The sequence below is a fragment of the Eublepharis macularius genome, chromosome 5 (assembly GCF_028583425.1).
Source record: "Eublepharis macularius isolate TG4126 chromosome 5, MPM_Emac_v1.0, whole genome shotgun sequence".
Lineage (NCBI taxonomy): Eukaryota > Metazoa > Chordata > Lepidosauria > Squamata > Eublepharidae > Eublepharis > Eublepharis macularius.
Genome location: NC_072794.1, coordinates 121226722 through 121235528, shown reverse-complemented (window position 1 = coordinate 121235528; position 8807 = coordinate 121226722).

Sequence of the window (8807 nt, the reverse complement as noted above, 5' to 3'; positions counted from 1 at the left end):
TTGGGTATCTACAATAAATAAGATAAAGGGAGGATGTGAAAAGATTAGTGGGGAAATTAAACAGCGAACAATTTGAAAATAGAATTGCAATAAAAAATTAACAGTACAAGTAAATTTTCTTGTAAGTAGATTCCACTGAATTTATTTTTATGTAGGTATGCTTCAGATACAGGAGAAATATTTAAAATCTGTATTATATTTTATAGGAAAGTTATGAACTGTTATAATTTCTCCTTCTACTTCTCCCATCTGCCCCTATCTACGCTTCTGGTCAAATAAGAGGCGTAGATTGATTCCTATACATTTTCATTACCACAAATATTTATTATATTTACAAGACTTCACATGGCTTTTCTTTTTTTAAACAAAAAAAACCCCAAAGTGGTTTTCAAACAATTAAAATCACCAATAGCAATTTCATATTAAAAATCAACAAAATATCATCACATAGACATTTTAACAAATCTATCTAACAAGAAAACAGAGTTTATCTTCCATTGACGAAGACCTGATGGGAAACTAAAGTCTTCATATCTCCTAAAGGAGATGTAGCAGACTGCAAATGGGATGAGTTCCAAAATGCTGGGACTAATACTAAAAAGGTGCTACTACCATAAGTGATGGTAGAGCAGAGACTTCAAATAACTGAGCCAGACCACAAAGAGCTTCCAAGGTCAAAACAATATTTTGAACTGGGCCCAGAATCAAACTGTGAGTACCTCAGGTTGCTGAAGACGTGGTGTTAAATGCTCCCTTCTGTCCATACCTATTAAAAGACAAATAACTGCAGTTTAGACCAGATAACATTTCAGGACAATTTTCAGAGATGACCCCAAATAAAGCACATTGCAGTAGTCAAAGTTAAAAGTTACCAAGGCATGTATGTCAGTAGTTAAGTCTCTGTTCCAGGAGTGTGTGAAGCTGAGAAGTCAAATCTGATAAAAGGAACTCCAGTTGCATTACGAGGTTCTAAAGTGGTCCAGGAGCACCCTCAGACTTTGAACTGAATCCAGCAAGAAGATCACTTCTACCATTACTAGCAAGGGTAGTAATGGCAACTAAATGGAAAGACAAAGAATGCCCAACCAAAGGAAACTGGAAAGTTAAAATGACAGAATATGTGGCAATAGCAAAATTAACAAACTATATAAATAAAAGACCTACCAGAGAATTTGAAAAGAAATGGGGAAATTACTTTGCCTATTGTAGATAAAGATGAGAAATAAAAAATAGGAATAAATAATGTAAATAAAGTAAATTTGAATAGGAGTTCAGATTGACAGAAGTTATTGAAAGATTGTTTATTATAAGCCTTAAATTTTCCAAAAAGGAAACATATATTATTTAACTTGATTAGTTTAGTATAGTTTGGTGCATTGTAGTATAGCAATGCCAGAACTGAAATGTATAGATCATGGTGTGTTCTGTGCTACTGATTTGGAGGTGGAAGGGGTATAGTGGTAAACATTGTTAAATACTGTATAATCTTATTTTGGTTCAATAGTGGAACAAGATACAGTGGAAGAGAGTGGAAATGTCTCTGGGAATGGTTGTTGTGGGCTTGAACATAATATTCAAATGATGTATGGTGATCATGCTCTAAATCTGTATAAAAGGTATCTTAATCTTTCCCCAGTGTAATGGGTATTTCTGTTTTTCCTTCTTTTTTCTGTATCTCCTTTGTTGTTTAGAAAATAAAAAAGACCAGATACTTTCCCAGTCACTAGTGACAAAATCTTTTTCAGAAAACGTTAGAGTTATATTCTATTTTTTAAAAAATCATTTTTATTGAATGGGTTAACATACATTCTTTTAAAATATACAATTTCATTTACCCTTCAAATTAATATATATATGCCCCCTCCTCCTCCCCCTTTTCCCCTTTTGACTTCCAACAGCACTAGAGCCCCTTTATTTCTTATCATTACCTCTATTCACACTATAATCCCTATTATCAAAGGTAAAGTTCATATACATTCTCTACACCTCTTAGTAGTTCTCTAAATTCCACAATTTTCCTCTCACATCCCACTTGTTTTCCAGATAGTCCTTAAATTTCCTCCAATCCTTTAGAAATTCATTTGGATTTTGCTCCCTCAACTTTCTTGTCATTTTGTCCATCTCCGCCATGTACAACAGTTTTTGAATCCATTCTTCCACTTCTGGTATGTCTTCTTGTTTCCAGTATTGTGCATACAATATTCTTGCTGCTACAGTCATATAAAATAACAGTGTCCTGTCTCCCTTATTTACTTTTTGCATATTTAGTCCTAGCAACAACATTTCCGGGCTCTTCAACAAATTACATTTCATAATTAACAGCATTTCCGCATAAATCTTAGACCAAAAAATTTTGGCCTTATCACAAGTCCACCACATGTGGTAAAAAGAGCCCTCGTGTTTTTTACATTTCCAGCATTTATTTGACATGTCACTGTTTGCATTTGCTAATTTTTTCGGCGTTAAATACCATCTATAGATCATCTTATATCCATTTTCTTTCAAATTGTTACATGTGGATGTCTTCAGTGTGTTCCTCCATAAAAATTCCTAATTCTCCATTGTAACATCTTTGTTAAAGTTTATTGCCCATTTCACCATTTGTGTTTTAACTACTTCCTCTTGTGCATACCATTTCAATAAAATTTTATACATTTTAGAAATCATTTTTGCTACTTCTCCAAACAAAATTTCTTCTAATTCTGTATTTTTTGTTTTAAAGCCCACTTTTCTTTTGTCAGATTCAAATACATCTTTAATTTGTCTATATTGCAACCAACCATACTCGAATGGTATCTCCTCTTTACTTTTTATTTTAAAGGTATCTCTGTCAGCCCCTGTTAGAGTTATATTCTAGATGCTCAGTGTCTAGAATTTTATGTAGCGGGATTGATTAGGAATTATATGTTACCTTTAATATACATGAAGATCAAGACTGTCCTCCTAATATGGGTGAAACTTTTATATCATAATGGAAGATAATGATCAGAGAAGGTGGGCCGGAAAACACAGAGTAATAATATGAATAATAACTACGCATATAGACATTCTTCTAGACAAATTAGTGCCCTACTCAACGCAGTGAACAAAGTCAGTGTTATTATTATCCCCACAATATATCCGGGGAGCTGGGGCTGAGAGAGTGGCGTATCCAGGGCTATCTGCTGAGCTCAGGGCAGTAGTGGGATCAAACCAGCAGAGTGCTGATTCCCATCCCAACCATTTAGCTTTCCTGAGATAGTTTTGCTTACAAGATAACAAGTGTCAGGATGGACCCTGCATAATTTTGAACAGGTTAATGCTAAAAACAGTGTGGGAGACTCTTTCAGCATCATTATAAATAAGAGGGGGATTATTAGGAGATTGTGGCAGATGTTATTTGAGCAGGTTATGTTTTTTCACATTTGCCCTTTTGTTCTACAACAGACTATTAAATACTGAGATTTCTAAACAGCAACTTCTCATTTCTGTTCAACATCTAAAAGACTTATCAAATTAAAAAAAAATACTGACAGGACCTGGAAAATGGCCCACTGATACAGCCCATTCAACAAAGCTGCTTATGTTGCCATGTGCTCTGTTAGCAAGACATAGAATGCTGTGTCTAAAGACTTTTATCTTATTTTAATGTTTCCCAGCTGTTCACTATTCCATTGCCAGGTGAGCAACCACCAGACATCAGCTGTATGTTTTCAAATGGATCCATTCCTTTGAATATTGAATCTGTGCAGGATTTTGATCGTATATTACCCATATTTGAAAACTGAAAGACCCAAAGTATCCCTTTGAAAGCATGTGTAGGCTAGTAGGCTAGCACACTTGGCTGTCCACATGTATGGTATGACTTCACCCAACATATATTTAGGTATGTGTTATACAGAGACCTTGAAAATGCTATTAGATAAACCATCTTTAGAATATTTCTTTCAGCACAAGTGAGCTCCTTGGGTAAACAAACGGTTATAGTTTCAAGAATAGCAGTCATAAAAAATTCACCACACCAAAAAAATGAGGAAGTCTCTTTGTGTTTCAGTGTTTGATCATATCCCTCTATAAACTACAGGGAGTTTCAAACAAAAGATGCTTCTCTGTGATTTTAACAGAAATATATTCCATATTTTGCAGAATAAAGACAATGAACGAAAATTCATGAGCTTCTGAAAACCAAACCAAACCATGCTGGGAAATTCCCAACTACCACTGTTCACAGTCCTCCTCCTCCTCTACAGCCTTGGCTCAGCTACACTGTCAATCCTAGGCAGTTGCTTGGGGTGGCATAAATAATGACCTGTCAATGAATGCAGTTACAGGCTCTTACCCTGCCTGTCTCATGCTTGCTGCCCTGTGCAAAATCCTCCAGCAGCCACATTGGCTTCAGTGGGTGAACTCTCAGCACAGCAAGCAGGGATACCTAATTCTGACACATCACAGAAAAGAAAAGTCCAAGAGCTGACCCAGCTTCCTATATATGCTCTCTTTTCTCCCCAAACAAGATTATTTCAAAAGCAAGTTAACCGTTAATATTCACAGTAAAGAATGGAGTCATTTTTTCCATGGCAGCAGCTATTCAAATGAAGTAAACTAGCTGACTTTTTCTCATGAACAGAAACGGCTGTTTTGATGACCAGTGGCAAATTGCCACTGTATAGGTTAAGCATCATCTAATCATGCAAAATTGCTAGTGGTGAATGAGTCAAGCAACCTGTTCAGTGGAAGCCATTACAATTGTGATGGACTGCAGTTGAAAGCAAGTTTTCTAAGTGTGGCAATCAGAGAGTGGGAGGGAAAGAGTTAACTCTTGCTTGGACAAGTGAGTTTGATTGACAGAATACTTCCTTCTCTCTGATTGGTCAGTTAGAACATGGCTTAAGGGCTGACATTTAGTTTCTGACAGGATTGTTCCGAGAGAGTTTGTGAGTAAATCTGACAAGGAAGGTCAGAAAGGTTCCCCTCTGGAGTGATGGCAGAGGAAACTTTTGCCTTAACTGAAGAAGAATTCTATTTAACAATTCTTAGTATAAGTGTCAGCAGAAGCTGAAGCCCGCTTGACACAGACACCATAGAACTGGAAGTGTGTTTTGGCAAGAGTGGCTGGGTAATAGGTTAGACTTTCTTTCATGTCAAAAGAAGGGATATATCTTCTTTGGAGAAGATTAATTCCTGTCCAGTTTCTAAAGGGGGGTTGGCTCTGAGGAGGACCCTGGGTCTGTTGTGAAGGGGAAACAGTTTTAAACTCACTCCAGAAAACCTGAGCTGTCATAGGAAACTCTGTGAAGAAACATTGTTGCTGTAACTAAAGTATTAAGTAAAACACCACTCACTGCTAAGAACCAAGAAACTAACCAAGGTTTTGCCTATTATTCAAAGTGTATTCTGTATTACCAACAAAAATTTACCTCTGCGCTTACATTCCTTGACTACACTTATTCAATCCCTGCCTGTTAAATCAAGTTATTTTCTTTTTGAATGTTATACAATCTTCAGTGCCATTTCCCATGAAAAGGAAGAGAGGTCCTGCTTCTCCCCATCTGAGCTAAAAAGCCAAAATTATATCTGACTGCCAGAATGGGACAAACAGACTTTCAAACCACAAAGATTAACACACTACTTGGGCCTGCTAAGCCAAAGCATGCAAACTGAATTTTGGCAGGAAAATCTGCCTCACAGTGGGAGAGTGAAGGGGAGTCCATCATAACAGTCAACCTGACAAAACGGATGCCACTGGATAGTTGCATATATAAGAATTCTCTAGAACTCAGTTATTGGTAAGAGAATTTACAATCCAATCCGAAGAGGAGTTACTCCAGTCTAAGGCCATTGGTTTCAATGGGCACTGTCAGTCACAACTGGAAGCCCTCATTAAAACTATTTCTGTATAATATATATATGTATATGGCTATAATTAAATGTTGTGAGGATAAAATGGGGATGGGGATTGTGGCAGGCCAGGCAGTCCTATGAAGCCTGGGAAGGTATGGCGCATTCATGATGGCCTGGTCAGAAGTAAAAATGGCTGGGCTGGAAGACACTGGTGGTCTGGCAGATAGAGGTCAGGAGGCAAAGCTGCAGGGGACAAGCAACCTCTGGCTGACAATGCAACAAGCACCCTTGGACCAAGAGGAAGACCCAGGCAAGAGGCTAACCCCAGGGCCAATTTGGCAAGCCTAAAAGTCACCAGCACAGAGAGAGGCTCCAAATGGCTAGTCTAGTAAGGAGCTGGCAGAGAACACGCAATACTTACCTAAGACGAGGGCAGCACACAGGAGGGATTGCCATGTGAAGGGGTCCATGGTGCCACAAAAACCTGTTATGGAAAAAGAAGAGAAAGTGCAAAGAAACCTCGACTGGGAACAAGGAGGAACCAGAGGCCTCCTGCTCTAAGCTAAGGGACCTGGGACCTGGTGGGACATGACAGGGAGAACCTGAAGCTCCTTGGTGGAATGGTGGGTTGAAAATTAAGCATGAAGACCCAGGAGGACTCTCAGGGAAAGTGAAATCACATTCCCTCCACCACCACCCTGCAGCCACTCACTGGTTATTCTTCTCTTTCCAGCTCCCACTGTTCCTGCCCCCAACCTCACAGCTGCCTCCAATCCACTGGTTCCACTCCCCCCCACCACCCTTTCCAGTTCCAGCTTTCCTCCATCTCTACCCTTCTCAGCTCCTGCTTCTCCCATCTACAGCTCTACTTTCACCTTTCTTCTGGCTCTGCTTCCTTCCTTCCCATATTCCCCTCCCTGCTCTGTTGCTGGCTGCCAGTTCCTCACCACCACCTCATAGCCCTCAGTCTCTCCCCCCTTTTCCTGCTCGCACATCCCCCACATTCACCTTTCTTGTGGTGTCCCAAGTCACTATTGCAAAGTGGGCACCATTTCTAGTTGCTACAGCAACCAAAAATGCTACCTACAGTTTACTGGCTTTTTTTGCTGATGTCTTTGCATGCATAGATACTGCTGTTCCCATAGTGGGGGGTGCCCCCATTTTTTCAGCAAACCTGTGTGTTCTCAGGGTTTGCAGAAAACCTGTATCATATACCTGAATGGTTCTATTGAGGATGTGTTTTAACCCACATGGGGGCATATTAGAAAATAATGTAGATATTCAAAAGTGGAATTTTGATATTCCTTCTGAAATTTAACAAAATTCTGTATCAGCTCTCACCCATTGTGATTTACAAAACTGCAGTTTATTTTGTTATGAACTCCATTTCCCAAATTTCAGAAAAAGCTTATGGAGTACACAAGAAAATACCTTTTACTGATCCTTCAAAAATACTGTTTAATTGTCGCTACAATCTCTTCATTTTATGTTATACTTTAGCAGGGTTCATTTCGTAGAAAAAGAGCTGGACGAACTCATTAGCATAACTCATTAGCATATGCCACAGCTCTTGCCCTCACCAGAAGTGTGTCATTAGTATAACTGATTTGCATATCCCACACCCCGACATCACCTATTCTGGCTGTTTTGGACCCAATCCTGGCCATTCAGGGCTGAAATTGGGCCCAAAATGGCAAAAAGGGGCTGAAAACGGCTGAAAGGGGGCCCCAAATGGTCAGGATCGGGTCGCTGATGAGCAGGAGAGTGATCCACCACCTGTCAGAGGCCCAATCTGGGCCGAAACGGGCCCAAAATGGCTGAGAGTCCGGGGGGGGGGCACCTGACATGTGACCTCTTTGGGGAACTGCCGGAACTGCATCCATGTACATTCCCCCTCGAAATGAGCCCTGTACTTTAGTATATGTACTTGAGATTTAAGAGAAAAGACCAGTTGAACAGACAGTTTGGATACCAAAACATTTTTATTCATTACCAGGGTGGTCAGGCTTTTTACTCTGCACATTTCAGTTTTAAAGCAGCTATTTTTTAAAGGCCTATTGGGAGTACTGGAGGATCTTACTCTCCGCTATATCAGATTATAAAAAGACAGATTTCTTAAAGCATGGCTCCAGCCAGAGAAAAAAGTGCATCTGGATAAAAGTGTGTTAGCAAATGAAAAAGGCAATTCCCAGAGCCATTTCTTCTATATCTACTCGACACCTGAAGAATACCTTTTGGGAGATGCAATGTTAGCCAGGAAGGATAGTTTAAAAAGGCTTTGCTATACACTGGAGCTGTATGAAGGGGCTGTGAAATGCCAGAAGGGAAACTTCAGCACATTATAACCTCTTCAGCCCCAAGCCCAGTTCTGGAAGGCAGCTCCAGCCCATTTCCATTCCTTGGTACCCTCTAGTTGTAATCCTGCTCAGTTTTAGACAGGTGAAATTGACAGGGCCTTCCTAGAGGAGATTATATTAATAAACCCTCTGAGGAGCGCAGAGGCATCACCTGTATAGAGACTCTAAGTAGCCAAGGAAAATGTCTTGATCAGACTATAATCTGGGCCTCTGCTTCTTGCCACTACCAGGCTCTGCACCCACCTGGTTCCCAGGGTAGCAGTTGCTCCTTTCCTGCCTTGTTCTATGAGCACCCAGGCCCGAATCTTGCTTTTCTGTTGAGTCTAATATACTAAGCCCAATGCCCCCAAATCCAGTTGTTAGTCACGACTAAATACCACTGAATGCAATGAAATGAATGATTCGTAACTATCTTGAGTCTCGGTGCAATCGACACCAATTTGTGATGATTAACTTTGATCAGGACTATAACGCACCCCACCCTCCCCCGGCATGGAAAAGTGAAAACTGATTCTCATTCACATGCAAATCCTCACTGGAGCCTCAGGATTTGAATTCAAAGGCAGAGATCAGCAAGATTTCCCGGGTGTAAGCTTTAGAGAGTCAGAGCTCCCTTCTACACTGCATCCT